Raw genomic sequence first — 16,650 nt, 5'->3', positions numbered from 1 at the left:
CAGATTTTGGTATTGAAAGGTAGGGAGATCTTATAACAACTACCTACAAATATGGAAGTGACTTTGTGGAAGTGGGATGGGGAAAGGCTGGAAGAGTTATAAGATGCAGGTTGGAAAGGCCTAGATTGACTTGAAGAAACTGTTGGTAGAAGAAGCTGTTGTTCATAGAAGTATGAAATCTTACCAGTGATGTTCATGTGGTCTCAGATGGGAACGAGGAACATTGCAAGAAACTGGAGGAAAGGTGATCCTTGCTATAAAGTGGCAAAGTACTTGGCTGAATTGTGCTTAGTGTTTTTTTTGTTTTGTTTTGTTTTTTGTTTTTTGTTTTTTGTTTTTTTTTTTTGGAAAATAGGACCTATTTGTGATCAACTTAAATAATTAACTAAGGAGATTTCTAAGACAAAATGTCAAAGGTGCAAAATGGATTTTTCTTACTGTTTATAGTACAGTGCAAGAGCATAGAGATGATTTTAACAAGGAATTGTTAAGCAAAAAGGGAACAGACTTTGGATATTCAGAAAATTCTCAGCTTATCCACACTGAAAAATGCAAGAAAAGCATGTTCTGGAGAGAACACCAAAGGTTGTTGGCTGGAAGAATACTTCGTTAAAGATATTATGAGTGTGACTCCTGGCCAGCAAGATAGGAAAGAGTAATGCTGAAATTTGAACCAGGGATCCAGTTGTAGAATCTGAGTTTTTAACTCCAAGGCTCTCAACTTTCACACTTTGTTATTCACAGAATCTATTTATCTATACTGTAAACTCTGTGTGTGTGTGTGTGTGTGTGTGTGTGGTATATATTCATTTCGTAGGATACAAATTTCTCCATCTCCCTGTGGAACAGATTTTTAAAAGACAGGACATGTGAAGTTTTAGAGGAATGGCAGTACTATAAAAATAATAGTACCATATGATTTCATTTATACGTGAATCTGAAAAACAAACAAGAACTAAACAAGCTGTTAAATACAGAGAACAAACTGGTGGTAGTCAAAGGGGAAGTGGGTAAGAGGATGGACAAAATAGATAAAGGGGATTAAGAGGTAAACATTTTCAGTTAGAGGAGGCGCCTGGGTGGCTCAGTGGGTTAAAGCCTCTGCCTTTGACTCAGGTCATGATCTCGGGGTTCTGGGATCGAGCCTCGCATTGGGCTCTCTGCTCAGCACGGAGTCTGCTTCCCTTCCTCTCTCTCTGCCTACTTGTGATCTCTGTCTGTCAAATAAATAAATAAAATCTTTAAAAAACTTTTTAGTTACGAAATAAATAATTTATAGATATGAAAAGTACAGCATAGGGAATATAGTCAATACTATTGTAATAATGTTGTATGGTGACAGATGGTGACTGTGTATCACGTTAAGCCTTGAGTAATATGCAGAATTATCAAATCACTATATTGGACACCTGAAACTAATATAGCATTGCATGGTAATCATACTACAGTAAGTTTTTAAAATGTTTTTAAAAATAAAAAGAATAATACCAGTGCTAAGGGTGACTGGAGTGTGGCAGGGACATTTTTCAGACTGAAGGTTTTGTGTCTATAAACGTGATGTGGAAAGGTTTGGGATCTTGTCCTTTTTTTGGAGTGAGTTGAGCAGTAACCTATATTTGCTAGAAAGAGAGGGGGATCTCCCCATCCCATTGTCAATATTTCATCAGTTTTAATATATGAGGGCTAGGTATCATTGGAAAATGCTGCAGATGTTTGAAATTAATTGAGCACTGGGAAGAAACATGTTGTCTGTAGTAAGCTCATTGGCAGCTTCTAAGAAAGGCATTTATTCCAGTGGAATGATAAGAAGGCTCAAGATGACTAGAGTCATGTGTTAAAAGACTCTTGTCATATTTTCTTTCCCTCTCTCTCTTTCTTTCTTTCCTTTTTTTTTTTTTTTTAAATGTGTTTTGTGTGGCACCTGGGTGGCTTAGTTGGTTGAGCATCTGACTCTTGGTTCTGGCTCAGGTCATGATCTCAAGGTTGTGAGATCAAGCCTTATGTAGGGCTCCCTGATCAGCACGGGATCTGTTTAAGATTCTGTTCCTCTCCCTGTGCCCCTCCCCGCACTCATGCAGGGGCACATCCTCTCTTTCTTCCTATAAAATAAATAAATAAATAACATTTTAAAAAATGTGTTTTGTTTTCTGTTTTTGAGATTTTATACATCTGGATTTTTATGTGAAATTGGCATTTTTAAATGTTAGGAAGTAGGTAAAATTAAGTAAGTGAAGGCAAAGAAAAGTATCTATGCACAGAGACTCAAGACCTCCTTTGTAATCTCTGGCCTGCACACAGTGATGAAGAAGAAAAGAACGAGCAAGTCTCGTTGCAGACCAGCTAAGGTTAGATAACAAAAATGTTTAGTACAGCCAGTACACTTGGTCACAATTAGCAGCATGGGATTGGAGGAAAGGAAATAGGTAGTTCTACCTAACATGGAAGTTTTGTTATGTGAGTCCAGCAGGCAGTGAGCAAATGGAAAGAAATCTACCTATGAAGGGAGGGGCATTTATGGACCTTCAGTTGGCAAGCTGAAGTAGCCTGGAGATGCGCTCTTTTTTCTTTCAAGGATAAGTTTATAGAAAGAATAAATAATAGATAAATTAACAGAGACACCAGAACGAGACAAGTGAGGCCCCTAGGGTACAAAAGTTAAGAAGTCACTCACCTACAGGTTCATGAAGGCTCAGGGTTGAGGCCTGCACGAACCTGGGCATGAATGTCTCCTGTCACCTTGGGCCCTGGATGCCTCAAGGGCCTCACCTTAGTGCTGGTTCTGGTGCCTGCATTATGTCAAAAACAATTATTTATTCTTTTCTCATATGATATGCCTATATTTCAGTTTTAGGAAAAGCAAATCTCAGTGAAAAGTAGTAACAAAAGAGTATTAAAAAGAAAAAAAGTCTGGACACTAATGGCCCATTTTGTGATGATAAATTTGCAACCATTTGCTCCAGAAAATCAATTTTTATTGTATCCTTATAGATTTTCAATTATACTTCCAAACTCTGTTACAATTTTACTTTGCTGGTTTACATATTTATTCATTCAAAGGTATTTATTGAATTCCTACCTAGTGTGTCATTGTGCTAGGCAATTGATTTTATTTGGTGAATAAAACAGAAAAGGTGAATCCCCTTTTGGAGTTGATGATAAGGAAGAGAGAAAGACATTTAACATGTACATAACTAAGTTAATAAGTACTTATCATTGTGGTAAGGGCAATGAAAGAAAAAATGATGCACGAATATCTACTATTATTGTTTCATATTAGATAAAACAGTAAAGGATCACCTCTAAGACCTAAATTATGGTGGGGGATCAGGCATATATAAAAACTTTGGGGATGCAATATGTTTGAGGAGAATTCCTGCCAGAAGTCCTAAGACATTTGAAAAAGTAAACTATATAACATCTTTTCTTTAAATATTAAAGATAAAGTTGAAATAATTCATGCATGCCTTAAAAAATAGGAAGATATTTTTTCAAGTATGTAGAATAAAAACAAAACACATTTGGTCATACTGCAAAGATACTACTGATGAAGTTATTTATTTCTTTCTAGTCTTGTCTCATGCCACACTTTAGTAAAATTCATATTTTATTATTTATTCATATTATTTGAATATGAATTTCATATTTGGATTTGAATTCAATTCAAATTTGAATATGAGTTTGAATATTATTTGAATGTTATTCATTATTTATTCATTTTGTTATTTATTTATTCAGATTCTCTTTCTTCTTTCCCTTCCTTCTCCTACTCTTCCTTTTTATTCTTACATAGTGAGGATTGATCTAATTTTACTTTCTTCTTACTTAAAGCTACTCTTGGAGGGGCACCTGGGTGGCTTAGTTGTTGAGTTTCAGCTCAGGTCATGATCTTTTGAGCCCTGGAATGGAGCCCAGAGTTGGACTCTGTGCTCAGCAAGGTACCTCAAGCAGCTTGAAGCTTCTTTGCCTCTGTCCAACCCACCACTCACACACACATACACACTCTCTTTCTCTCTAAAATAAATAAATCTTTAAAAAAATAAAACTACTCCAGGATATATTAAGTTTTTGTTGCTGTTATGAATCAAATCTATATTATCTTTTCATAATTTTCATAATCAAATAGTCTTCATGTTTCACTGTAGAGAAATTTTAAAAATAAAGAAAATTCTAAAGAATAAATAAAAATCACCCACAATGTGTAATCTGGTTAATGTTTGCAGGATAATCTTTCAGGTATATATTTATACTTATAAAATCAAACATTTTTGTTGGTCATATGTAATGATTACAATTTGTAACTATCATTTTTCTTATGTAAAAGAAAATATTGAATTTTTCTATATGTGGTTTGCATATGCCATTATCCCATTGTACCTAATTACTAAGACTTTTACTCAAATACTTTATCTTCATCCATTGAAGTAATTGTTATTTTCGTATCCCACCAATTGGTGAGTAACAGGGTAGATTTATAGATTTTTTTTGAACAGTACTGTCCTTGTGTTCCTGGGATAGAATTTATCCTTTCGTGGTATGTTATTTCCACTTATTTTGTGTGAATTTACATACATAGAGTACAAAAGTTACTACAATTGCTCATTCCACATGCTTTGTATATCAAAATTGTTCCTCTTTACTTATGACAGAATCATCTGGTAGAAAATAATTCTTCCATTTTCATCACGTTCTTTCAAAGACTGTTATTTCTTTGACATTTCTCTATCGCACTTAGAGTCTACTTATGTGACATTAGAAAAATAATTTTATACGTTTAGCCATTTTAATAGTGGAATTGTATAAAATTCATTATTACAAAGAGTCTTGTGCTAGAAAATGTTTATCAATTGACCCTTCAGGAAAAAAAAAAAAAAAAGAAGCCATAATTTGTAATGTCTGTTTGTCTCCATGGTGCAAATACTCCAACCATGGCTTTCTTCAGGCTACCAATGTGATGACATTGAACACGGATTTGAGACATTGAACAACTTGTAGAATCCAGCTGTAGCACACTACTGAAACTGATGATGCAGGAATTAGTCATTGAGATGGCTGAATGTAAGAAAGTCTTTATAGTCCTTATATCTATAAATGAAAATGGCCTTATGCAATAAGATAGGATTGTCTGTATTTATATGAATGACTCAAGAAGGTTTTGAAGGCTTACTCCCTCAATATATTGCAGTTAAAAAGTACTGGAACAAGAGCAGAAGACCTACACATAAACATATTCATTCCTTCATAAACTGTACAAATTAACCATTTCCCAGCTGCTGTAGAGATTAATACTGCCTTTCAAGATCATATGCAGGTCCCTAAGACCTTTATCAAACCTTTTCTGATGATATTAAATTTTCAACTTTATTCATTTCCTTCTTTTTAATGCCTATATTCATTCTCCTTATTACACAATGCGACATGTGTGTATGTGTAATTTGCATTATTCACAGCTTCAGTATGTCCTGATCTTTCCTTTTCAGATAGATTTAAACCCCTTAATGCTTGAATCATAAAGCCCCCACGTGTTTATCATATTGTCACGCATATAGCAGCATCCAATCAATAACTGTTCACTAAATATGAAAATAAAATATAACTCTAAACTTGAAAAAGCAAGAAAATAAAAACAAATTATTATGCAATGTTAACTTAGACCTGTGATGGTATTTTTGAACTTGAATTTTTATCCTGTTTTATTGTTGATTGCTTAATGTAACAGTGTCTGACAAATTATTATACTTATCATTTATTAAAGGCTTTCTACATGTCCAGGAACCTTACTAGGAGCTTTTACTATCTTTTTCATCCTTACAATAATTCCAATAAGATAGGTCATTTCATCCCTTATTTTTGAAACTAGGAAATTATGCTTTAGAGATATTAGCATGTTCAAGGTTATAAAGATTAAATGATGGGTCCAGGAATCAAATCTAGGTGTGTCTGACTCAAAAGCCCATGTTGTAAAGTATTGCATCAAAAGTGCAAAAACTATGTTCCACAAGTTCACATTGAAATTAAGAATATATTCAAATTTATGGAAAAGAGAAATGAAATGCTGGGTTTAAATAATACTTACGGTTGGCATTATAGGAAATCATAAGAGAGCTACTTGAATTTAACCTTACCCTAGAAAGTACTCTAATTCTAGCCACCAAACTGGATCAGCCATTAATAATGCAAGGTGATGTGCAGAGAAAGACGCTTAGCGCATAAAAGTGATTCATGCACCCTCTTTCCGGAAACAACATTCCATTGGGGCAAATCAAAGCCATGAGCTGTTACTGAGGACACTCTACATGAGCCAAAACCACTAAGGTTCACTTTTATTTTTTGATTCTAATTCTGAAAGGTACTTGGCAAATGTTGCAGGATGTTCTGTACAAGAAGGCAAACGATAATAATTGGGGGAAACTGGGTATCATACATGAATGGACTTCTGAAGGCTCTCTGGCATGACTTTTCCTTTTAGTCCCTTTTGAAAGTTTTAACTGAGAGTTAGCAATAAAACAATTTTCTGGAAAAAGTTTGTGTTACTTCAAATTCTAACCAAAAATACTTGGAAGAAAGATAAAAATAAATACTGTAATAAGATACACACATAAAACAAAAACTTCAAGCCCCTAGGATTATATTATACTTAATTCCTTTTCACAAATGAAGATTTCTGTTACACATAAAATTAGCATTAAGATTTATTGGTCCCCAATTTTTGATAGTTTGAGCTAACAGGAAAGATGGAGCTAGGTTCACATTTGTAAGTTGCTCAATGCACATTAGTTATTCAAGAAGTATTATATGAATAAATAAAACTCCTTGAATATATGACTCTGTATGCTTACGTATACACATTCATGCACATATATTCATGCTGCTAGTGTTTTACCCCAGCAATAGTTATAAGCACATATTTACAGTCATTCAGGTATATGTATGTGTGTGTGCATTATTGGAATATAGGGCTTGAGTAAGAAATAGTCTAAGCCCTGGCTATTGTGTACTCTGTGTTATAGGAGAATACCAGGTTCTAGAAGCAAAGTTGGATTTGCTTCCAAATTGGATACAACTGGATTTGAACCCTTATTCTACCATTAACCAATCTCTAACCTTGGGCAATCTCTCGGATGATTCTAAGTTCCAGTTGTCATATGTTAATTCACAGTAATGCCACTTTTTCAGATTTTTCTGATTTGTTGGGTAAGGATTTAAAATATGAAATATTAAAAAATCCATATGACCCCAACATTTTAGTGTTATGTGGTGCTAAGTTTTAGATTCACTTCTGAAATATTTCAACATTTCTACATAGCTATGTGGGGTTTTAGTTTCCAAATAAGCTGCAACTGTCAAGAAAGATATAATGTTTGTGATTCCTTCTATAATGATGTTTTTAATGCAATAGATACATGATTATGAGAAGAAAAAGGCAGATCTGGAGCTATGGATCAGTATATCTGAAGTATTTTCATTTCAGAATTTTAACATAGATTATTGTCTATGGGCTTGATGTATATTGTTTGTGTGAAAATATGTACGTTCACTTGCTTGGTTCTTTGGTTAGGTGCAACCTAATAAGTTCAGATATAATTTCCTTTTTTAAAAAAAGATATTCATGAGCTAATTAAGTTGTTTTCCTGATATAGTTTAGGCTGCTTTTATTTTATCTTATAATAGAGTATAATTCCTGACATTCTACCAAATTAAGTAGACTTGGAGAGAAACCAAATGCATAATTCAATGAGAAAACAAATCTTAACAAAAATCTAATAAGCTCTTAGAATTTTAAAAATAAGTAGCAGAAGTTTGAAACCAATAAGCACATACCACGATTCTGCATTTATAGAAAATTGGAAATAATATGATTGAAAAACTGACTCACCAGATGAGTGGACAATAATAATTTCAATTTTTAATGAGATAATAACTTTAACTGGGCAATGTTTTCCTTAATTAATCTTTTATTTTGAATATAAGTGGCACTGAAAAAACTCTAGTTCTCATCATATTTAATGAATCACTTCTAGGTATATGTATAATTTTCTTAAAGATTTCTAATTTCAAAATAATATACCATAGTCATACTTTGTCTTCTCCATATCTGTCAAGCTCAGAAACAATAGAAACTTTATTAAAATAAATAAGCATATATCATGCTGGAAAGTAAGAAAGGGAACTATCAACAAACAAGAAACTGAAATGAATTCCCCACAAAAAAAAAAAAGAAGGAAAGTAGCACCTGTAATTCCTGACTACCATTAGAAATAGAGCTAAAATTAGGAGAAGGAAGGGAAAAATGAAGGGAGGGATATCAGAGGGTGAAGATCAACCATGAGAGACTGTGGACTCAGAGAAACAAACTGAGGTTTTTAGAGGGGAGGGGGATGGGGAATGGGTGAGCCTGGTGGTAGGTATTAAGGAGGGCAAGTATTGCATGGAGTGCAGGGTGTGGTGCATAAACAATGAATCTTGGAACACTACATCAAAAACTAATGACGTACTATATGGTAACTAAAATAACATAATAAAAAATAATAATTAAAAAAAAAAAGAAATAGAGCTAACATAGATTGTTGAGTTCACCTGGTGAGGCCCATGGGTGCTTCAGGAAGCTGTAGTTCAAAAACTGTAGACAATGCTGCAAATATGTGTTACAATAAATTTAATCACCATATATTTAAGGAAATCCAAGCTAATGAAACATTAACAAACTCAACAAATAGACTTTGCATTCGAAGAAACCGAATTAATAGAACACTTAGATCCTGTCTGTATAATAAACACATTTGGTATGTCAGAGAAATAAAGCAAGGACTTACACCCCTGGAAATAAAAACAGGAGATTGTAAAAGATAGGTGATGCCGGGAAAGAAGTCAATTCAAGGCATGTGTGTGATTGTTGAAATGTACTTTTCGTTAATCTGAAGGTCAAGTCAGAGAAAATGTAGTCACTGGGCTTCATTCTTTTCCCGCTGCTTCTCCTTCTCCTTCCCCTTCTCCTAAATTTCAAGCTCCTTTTTTTTTTGGTTTTTTTTTTTTGTTTGTTTGTTTGCCTGAAACTGAAATCCTCTTTATTCACATTAGGAAAGTCCATCAATTTGCCTGATTACTTTGCTTCTTGAGTAATATAGATTTTGGCTCTGTTATCCTATACTCTGCATGTATAAATAAACAAATGCTAAATATAGCAAATTAGACCCAAATGCTTTAGATTGAACATTCTTCTACTACCTATGCAGCACAATCCTCTAACTCTTTGATGTCAGCCTCAATTTTAAGTAGTTACTCCATTTCCCTATTTCCTCCAACTTGTTCTCTTGAAGACACTGCTTCCTCTACAGTAAGTACTTAAAGTACTTAAGCAAGTACTTTACAAAACACAGATTCCACTGCAGACTAATTCTCAACTATGAGCTTGTGAAATCCCTTTTTATTTCCCCATCTGTATTGCCCTCTCTGCTCGTTTCTGGATAGTATTAGCTCATCTTATGAAATCCACACTCAGGGAAGACTTTGGTGTGTGGTCCCCCAACTCCTCCATTCCCACTGCATCTCAATGTGAATAACATCTCCAGTATCACTCAACCATCTAATCATACCTTCTTACAGTCACCCTAATGCCCCCTAACTCCTCCTCCACTTCCACTGGAAACATCCCATTCTCAAGCCCCAACATACTATCTTCCAGACTGCTTGTTTAACTAGTTCTTTATTTCTTTCTTTGGCCTCACTGAGATTCTCAACTCACTGACTTTTCATTTTTCTCATGACCCATCACCACTCCCTTCCTTCACTTCCTTCTGTGTTTTGCTTAGACTCCCTAGTCCCTTATTTCGGTCACTGTCTCCCAAATCTGTAACTCTTTGCCTCTGTCACAATGAGCCCAACTGTTCTCTGCGTGTCCACCTGGGCAGGTGACCATTGCTGAAGGAGACTACACAACCAAACTGGAATGAGACTATCCACATATTTTGTTCACCAAAATAAACACTGTTTAAATCTTAAATGACATTTGGCTATTTGGCTAATTGTCCTACTTTCCACAATAACAATTTCAGTTCCTTCCCTTCTATCCAGACTCCCAGTCTCTCCTACTTCACCATACCAAGCAGTTTCAGAACTCTCTTACTTCCTGTAGAAAGTAAAAGCCAGCATTCTGGAACTCCTTCAACCTCCCACCACTAAACATAAATACCTCTCTGAATCCTCAGCCATCCTCCTTTTTCCCATGCTTAAAATAGAGAAAACATTCTTTCTCAAGAGCTGCCTAGTACTTCCATTTTCTTTAGATTTACTCTTTAACCCACTCCAATCCAATTTATTGAATTGAATGTGGCAGAACCACTTCAATAAAACTATATTGGCTAAGGAAATTTTTGGAATCATAATTTAATATATTACTTAATTTTTCAGTAATATGATCCTGTGTTCCATAATACACTCCTATTTGTTTTCTTCTTATCATGTCTTTACTACTCAGCCTTATCTCTTGGCTGTTTTTATCCATAAGATCTTTAAATATCATAGTTCCTGAGTATTTTCCTACTTTCTTCTCTTAGCCTAACCTCCCCACACACAACCACTTCTAGAACATCAATCAATATCCATAAACTGAAAGTTTTTATATTTGTATATTGAGCCAAGACTTTTTTCTGACTTATAGATCTATACAATTACTTGCCTACTTGACATTTACACTTGGATTTTTTTAGAAGCATTTCAAATTTTATACAGACCGAACTGAACTCATGATTACTTACTCCCCTAAGTCTTCTTGCTTTCCATAATCTCCCACAGAGGAGGACTCCAGACAGGTCCTCAAGTCAGAAATATGGAAGTCCTTCTTGGTACTGTTTCCCCAAATAATATTATTATATCTTGTCTATTTTACTTCCCTCTCACTGGAAGTTACCATTTTCCCCTCCTCTACCCTAATCACCTATTTCCTGAACTACTTCTTGTAAGAAGTTTGCTTTTATTCAAATATTTGTTTCATTAATGACATAACAATTGAAAGAATGTATTAGTTATTCCACTTATCCAATTGAAATAATTTACATCCTACCTAGAAATTAATTATTACTCTCAAATCTGGGAACAATTTATTTCTTTGGACACTTATTGTAGCTCTAGGCCCTCCTTTTCATGATATTATGTAACTGTAGGGATGACTTAAATTAATTCATGAAGGGGCACCTGGGTGGCTCAGTGGGTTAAGCCTCTGCCTTCGGCTCAGGTCATGATCCCAGGGTCCTGGGATCGAGACCCGCATCCGGCTCTCTGTTCAGCAGGGAGCCTGCTTCCCCCTCTGCCTGCCTTCTTTTCACCAAATAAATAAATAAATCTTAAAAAAAATTAATTCACGAAGTTCTTCTTCCCTCTCACATCTTCACACACTCTGCATAGTGAGAAACAGACCTGGCTCTCTATGCAGTGTCAGGGTGGAGATTTGGGATTTGCCAAGGTCCATTGCTCTATGTTTTAGGATAACCTCTTCTTGTATTAGAGAAATAAGAGTTCTAAGATCAAGATTAGTGAATTGGTTTAGTAGAAATTGTGCAAGTGAAACAAATATATCTTTTCACCAAAGTTCCAGCTCTGCTTCTCACCACCAGGGTATATATAGGTGTACGGAACGGATGGTTACTTGTCATTTCTGTAGAGATCCTAATATTCTCAGCTGGAGCAGGATTTAGCAGTTTGACAATTTTTTGTCAAATTTTTTGAAATTTGGCTATCTCTAACTTAGTATCCTGAGATAATTCCTGGGATGTTGGTGCTGTTTTATCTAGTCCTCACTCCCCTTGAATAGTGGAGTCATCTCTGAGATCCATGCTTTGTGCTTGTGTCTTTGATTCCTGCTGATACATTTTGGTACTAAGTTCTTGCTAGTCTGGTTTTATATTCCATGCTACCACCTAATTTCTCTGTCTTTATTTCTGGAAGCTTGCTTAGAACTTTTTCTGATCCTGGGGTGGTTAGCTTTATTCCGTTTTATCGCGGAGCATGTGTTCCAACATGCTGGGCACATGGAATTATGTGTCTGTTTGTTGTGATCTGATTAAGATGATACTTACACAGTAGAGAATATTTGGAAGTTCTCCTAAAACATTTAGTCATAAGTCATACAGCACTAATATATATTCACAGTCTCATAGAACTAACATTGAATTGAGGTCAAAATGTTAAAATCTTGGATTTTAGGAAGATTTTAAAATCCCTTGATGCTTTCATAAATAAATATAATATCTGATACAAATTCTGATATCCCATTATTACTGCTACTTTTTGACCAAGTGAAATAAATACAAATTTAATCTGCTAAGCAGAGAAAAGACTCACTTGGCAACCTAATCAATATTTAGGTTATAAAATCATAATAAATATTGTTCATATTTTATCCAAATATTTTTCAAAATTAATTAGTTAATTATCTATCTTCCAAATTTTTATTTAAATTCCACTTAGTATACAGTGTAATATTAGTTTCAAGGGTAGAATTTAGTGATTCATTACTTACATACAACACCTGGTGCTTATCACAATTGCCCTCCTTAATCCCCATCATCTATCTAACCTGTCCCCCCCATCCACCACCCTTCTGGTAACCATCAGTTTATTCTTTATAGTTAAGAGTATATTTCTTGGTTTTCTTTCTTTATCTTTTTATGGAATAAACAGGCTACACTTTACAAAAATGAGCTCTGTATATAAATAGAGTCTAAAATTCAAAATACATATAAAATGGAATAACAAAATCCAAAGCAAAATAATCTAACCCAATGCATAAAATCAAATTCAAAAAATACAAAAGTAAGTAAAGGAAGCTAGACAACAAATTTGATATTACGTTTTTATTAAAGAATGAAACAATATTTTAACCGAATCCTACAGTGACATTTTAGGAAGAACTTTAGGTTAACATGCAATATTTGTTATTGGGAGAACTTATATAAAGCCAAGGCTTATTTATTGAAAGAATGTTGATCCCCCTGTCAAATACTGTCACGTCCCTTAACTGACATGGCATAAAGTTACTGGATTTATTCCATGCATTTTCTTATAGAATTAAAAAGTGCTCTCTTTTTTTTTTTCCCCCACAAGGCCAGATCCCAAGCAGGTATTAGAATCCAAGTATTGAAGTAATTCTGCTTTTGATGGAATTAGCACAGATTTTAGTCATCTCCCTCTATTATAATTTTTCTTCCAAGATCTGCTTCCTCAATACATTTTCTGGAACACTTAACTATATATCTGTTTTGCTAAAAAAAAAAAAAGACTCACCTATTTCTTGAGGTAAATTATGTATCTCTCCTACTTCACAACTTGGACTAACTGAACACTGAACAAAATATCCCAAATGGAGCTTTCAATGTGAACATGGCTTTGGAATTATGCCAGTTTTTCCTGAGTATTAACTGCTCTACTAATGGTTATCTAATTCTTCAAACTGCAGTTTGAATTATGGCTACTTTAGACCTAGAAAAATTCAGATGTTTCACACAGGGATTTGGAGAATTAATTTTCCAAGCTAATAAGATTTACTATGTCCTAGAAGAGGAAGTAAGTTCAATATTTTGTATGCTTTAATAAGACCCAAAGAAAAGAAATGGGGTCAATATCTTCTCAAAGAAATGTCTTTAAAATAGTCTTAAAAATTATGGGTTGATTTCTAATTTCCCCAGTAGTTTAATTTGCTTTATCTTTCACCTTCTTATCAAAAAAAAAAAAAAGGCAATATCTAATTCACTCGTTGGACTTTGTCTTTGGGTCCAGTCGTGGGGAGAAAATACTCACCCTGTCATCTTTCCTGTGAATCTCAGAGCAGCTTCATTGGAATTCAGTAATGGTTCCAAGTTCATTTTACTTCTTTAAGGCACAAAGTAGGATACAAAATGGGGCCATGCCTCCCTCTCAAAGGAATTTTTAATGAATTGTTTAAGTGCAACACTAATTTGTGTTTTCTTTCTGCCCTTGGAGCAATGACCTAAGAACAGGAAAGAATCTGTAACTTGATCTTATTAAACCCTGGAGGAGAGCTCTCTATGACTGACCCCACCTTCCTTTTTTGTTGTTGTTGGTTTTATTTGTTCATTTGTTTTTGGCTCTCTGTTGATGCTCCATGGAATAGGAATAGAGAGGTGCCAGTGCTAAATATGATTTTAGACTTCATTTTCATTAATGGTTTCATTTCTCTATTTAAAGAAAGTAACTAAATTGCTGGGGGAAAAAAGTGCTGACCAAGATTTGTAGCATGTTCAGCAAACTTTTAATTGATGTATGATAGTGTATTAAAGACACTGAGTACATAACCTTGCACATTTGCTTTTTTGAAACTATAAGATTAAACTTCAGACTGACACAGCATTCTCTTCCAAGAGAACTCAGCATGAACCTCACCTTTTCCTCACAACTCCATCAGGAGAAATCTGTTCTTCTACCTGTATCTGTCAGGATTTTTATGTAAGTAGGGTGACCGTGTGATTAGGGCTCAAAAAGAGACACTTTGAAGAGGAAAACAGAATGCTATTAATAATTAAATAAGGCATAAATAAAGATGTTCCAAGAAAATCTAGACATAAAATGACAGTAGAAATCAGAATAAAGTAGGCCAAATAAGTCACTGAACTTGAATTCCAACTTGAATTGAAACCTGAGTTTCATGATCACCAGATATCTCTAGAGATCCTCTGTTTAAATATATGTAAATATATTTCAGAATTACTTCAGCAAAGCCCCAGTTTACCATTTCACATTTCCAACAATGAAAAATATGCTCCAAAGTCGTCAAGGAACATACCATGCTTTTGCTTGACTCTCGTGGGTTTTCCCACACTCTTTTCCAGTAAGGGTCTTCATTTTGTTTGTTTTAAATCAAGAACATGGGATGCCTGAGTGGCTCAGTTGGTTAAGTGTCTGCCTTTGACTCACTTCCTGATCCCAGAGTCCTGGGACTGAGTCCTGTGTCAGGTTCCTTGCTAAGTGGGAAACCTTCTTCTCCCTCTGCCTGCTGCTCCCCCTGCTTATACTTTCTCTCTCTGGCAAATAAATAAATAAAATCTTTACAAATAAATGAATCAATCAAGAACATGGAGGTGTACTTACAGTAAAATATACTCTTAGGTATACAGCTGCAAGAATATCTCCACCTTATCATCAAGACACAGCATATATCTATCACATGCCAAATTTCTTTATTTTCTTTAGTAGTCACTTTCCTCTGCCCAAAGTCAGAAACTGGCGACTACTTATCTATACTTTTTCTAGACTGTCATGGAAATGAAATAATATAGTATGCAACTTTGAGAGTCTGGCTTCTTTCACTTTGCATAATGCATTTGAGATTTGTCTATGTTATTGCATGGATCAGTAGTTGGTTGTGTTTTTATTGATCTTTCTACTGAGAGGTATTCTACTGGATAGCAGTATTACAGATAATTCATTCACTAGTTGAAGGGCATTTCTGCTTTAGGTAATTGTGATTATAACCACTATATCTCTGCCATCCAGAACTTTGAGTGAACATTGTTTTTATTGTCTCGGGGGGCAGGATTGTTGGGTTGGATGGTAAATACATGCTTAATTTTATAAGATACTACCAATTTGCTTTCCATGGTGATTGGTTTTCATTTTCACCAGCAATATATGAGAACTGTAGATTAGCACTCTTATCTACAACTGATACTGCTGTTTCATCATTTTTATCTATTCCTAGAGACATGTGATGCTATCTCATCATAGGTCTAACTGGCATTCCTCTATTAGTAGTAATGTTGAACATCTTTGCATGTGTTTATGGATCATCCATTTATCTTCTTTTGTGAAGCAGCTCTCCAAACCCTATTTTATTTTTTATTAATATATAATGTATTATTAGCCTCAGGGGTACTGCTCATCAGGTTTACACACTTCACAGCACTCACCATAGCACATACCCTCCCCAGTGTCCATAACCCCGCCACCTTCTCCCTACCCACCTCCCCCCGGCCACCCTCAGTTTGTTTTGTGAGATTAAGAGTCTCTTATGGTTTGTCTCCCTCCTGATCCTGTCTTGTTTCATTTATTCTTTTCCTACTCCCCAAACCCCCCACATTGCTTCTCGACTTCCTCATATCAGGGAGAACATATGATAGTTCCAAACCCTATTTTTAACTGTGACCTTATTTTCTTATCGCTATGAGTGTCTTCCCTCCTCAAGGGGGGGAAAAAAAAGAAAGAAAAAAAGAAAAGGCATCTGGGTGGCTCAATCAGTTAAGCAACCCACCCTTGATTCTGGCTTAGGTCATGATCTCAGGGTCATGAGATCAAACCCTGCTTCGGGTTCTGTGCCGGCCATGGAGCCTGCTTGGGAATCTCTCTCACTTTCCCTCTGCCCCTCCTCACTTACATTCTCTCTCTCTCTTTAAACAAACAAACAAAACCACAAAACTTGGGACACCTGGGTGACTCAGTTGGTTGGACAGCTGCCTTTGGCTCGGGTCATGATCCTGGAGTCCCAGGATTGAGTCCTGCATCGGGCTCCCAGCTCCGTGGGGAGTCTGCTTCTCTCTCTGACCTTCTCCTCGTTCATGCTCTCTCTCACTGTCTCTCTCTCAAGTAAATAAATAAAATTAAAAAAAAAAAAACAAAAACAAAACTTTATGTATTTTGGGCACCATT

Source organism: Mustela putorius, unplaced genomic scaffold (genome assembly GCF_011764305.1).
Source record: "Mustela putorius furo isolate JIRA1106 unplaced genomic scaffold, ASM1176430v1.1 tig00000430_pilon_pilon_pilon, whole genome shotgun sequence".
In the NCBI taxonomy this organism is placed as follows: Eukaryota; Metazoa; Chordata; class Mammalia; order Carnivora; family Mustelidae; genus Mustela; species Mustela putorius.
Note: the sequence above shows the minus strand (reverse complement) of the source record.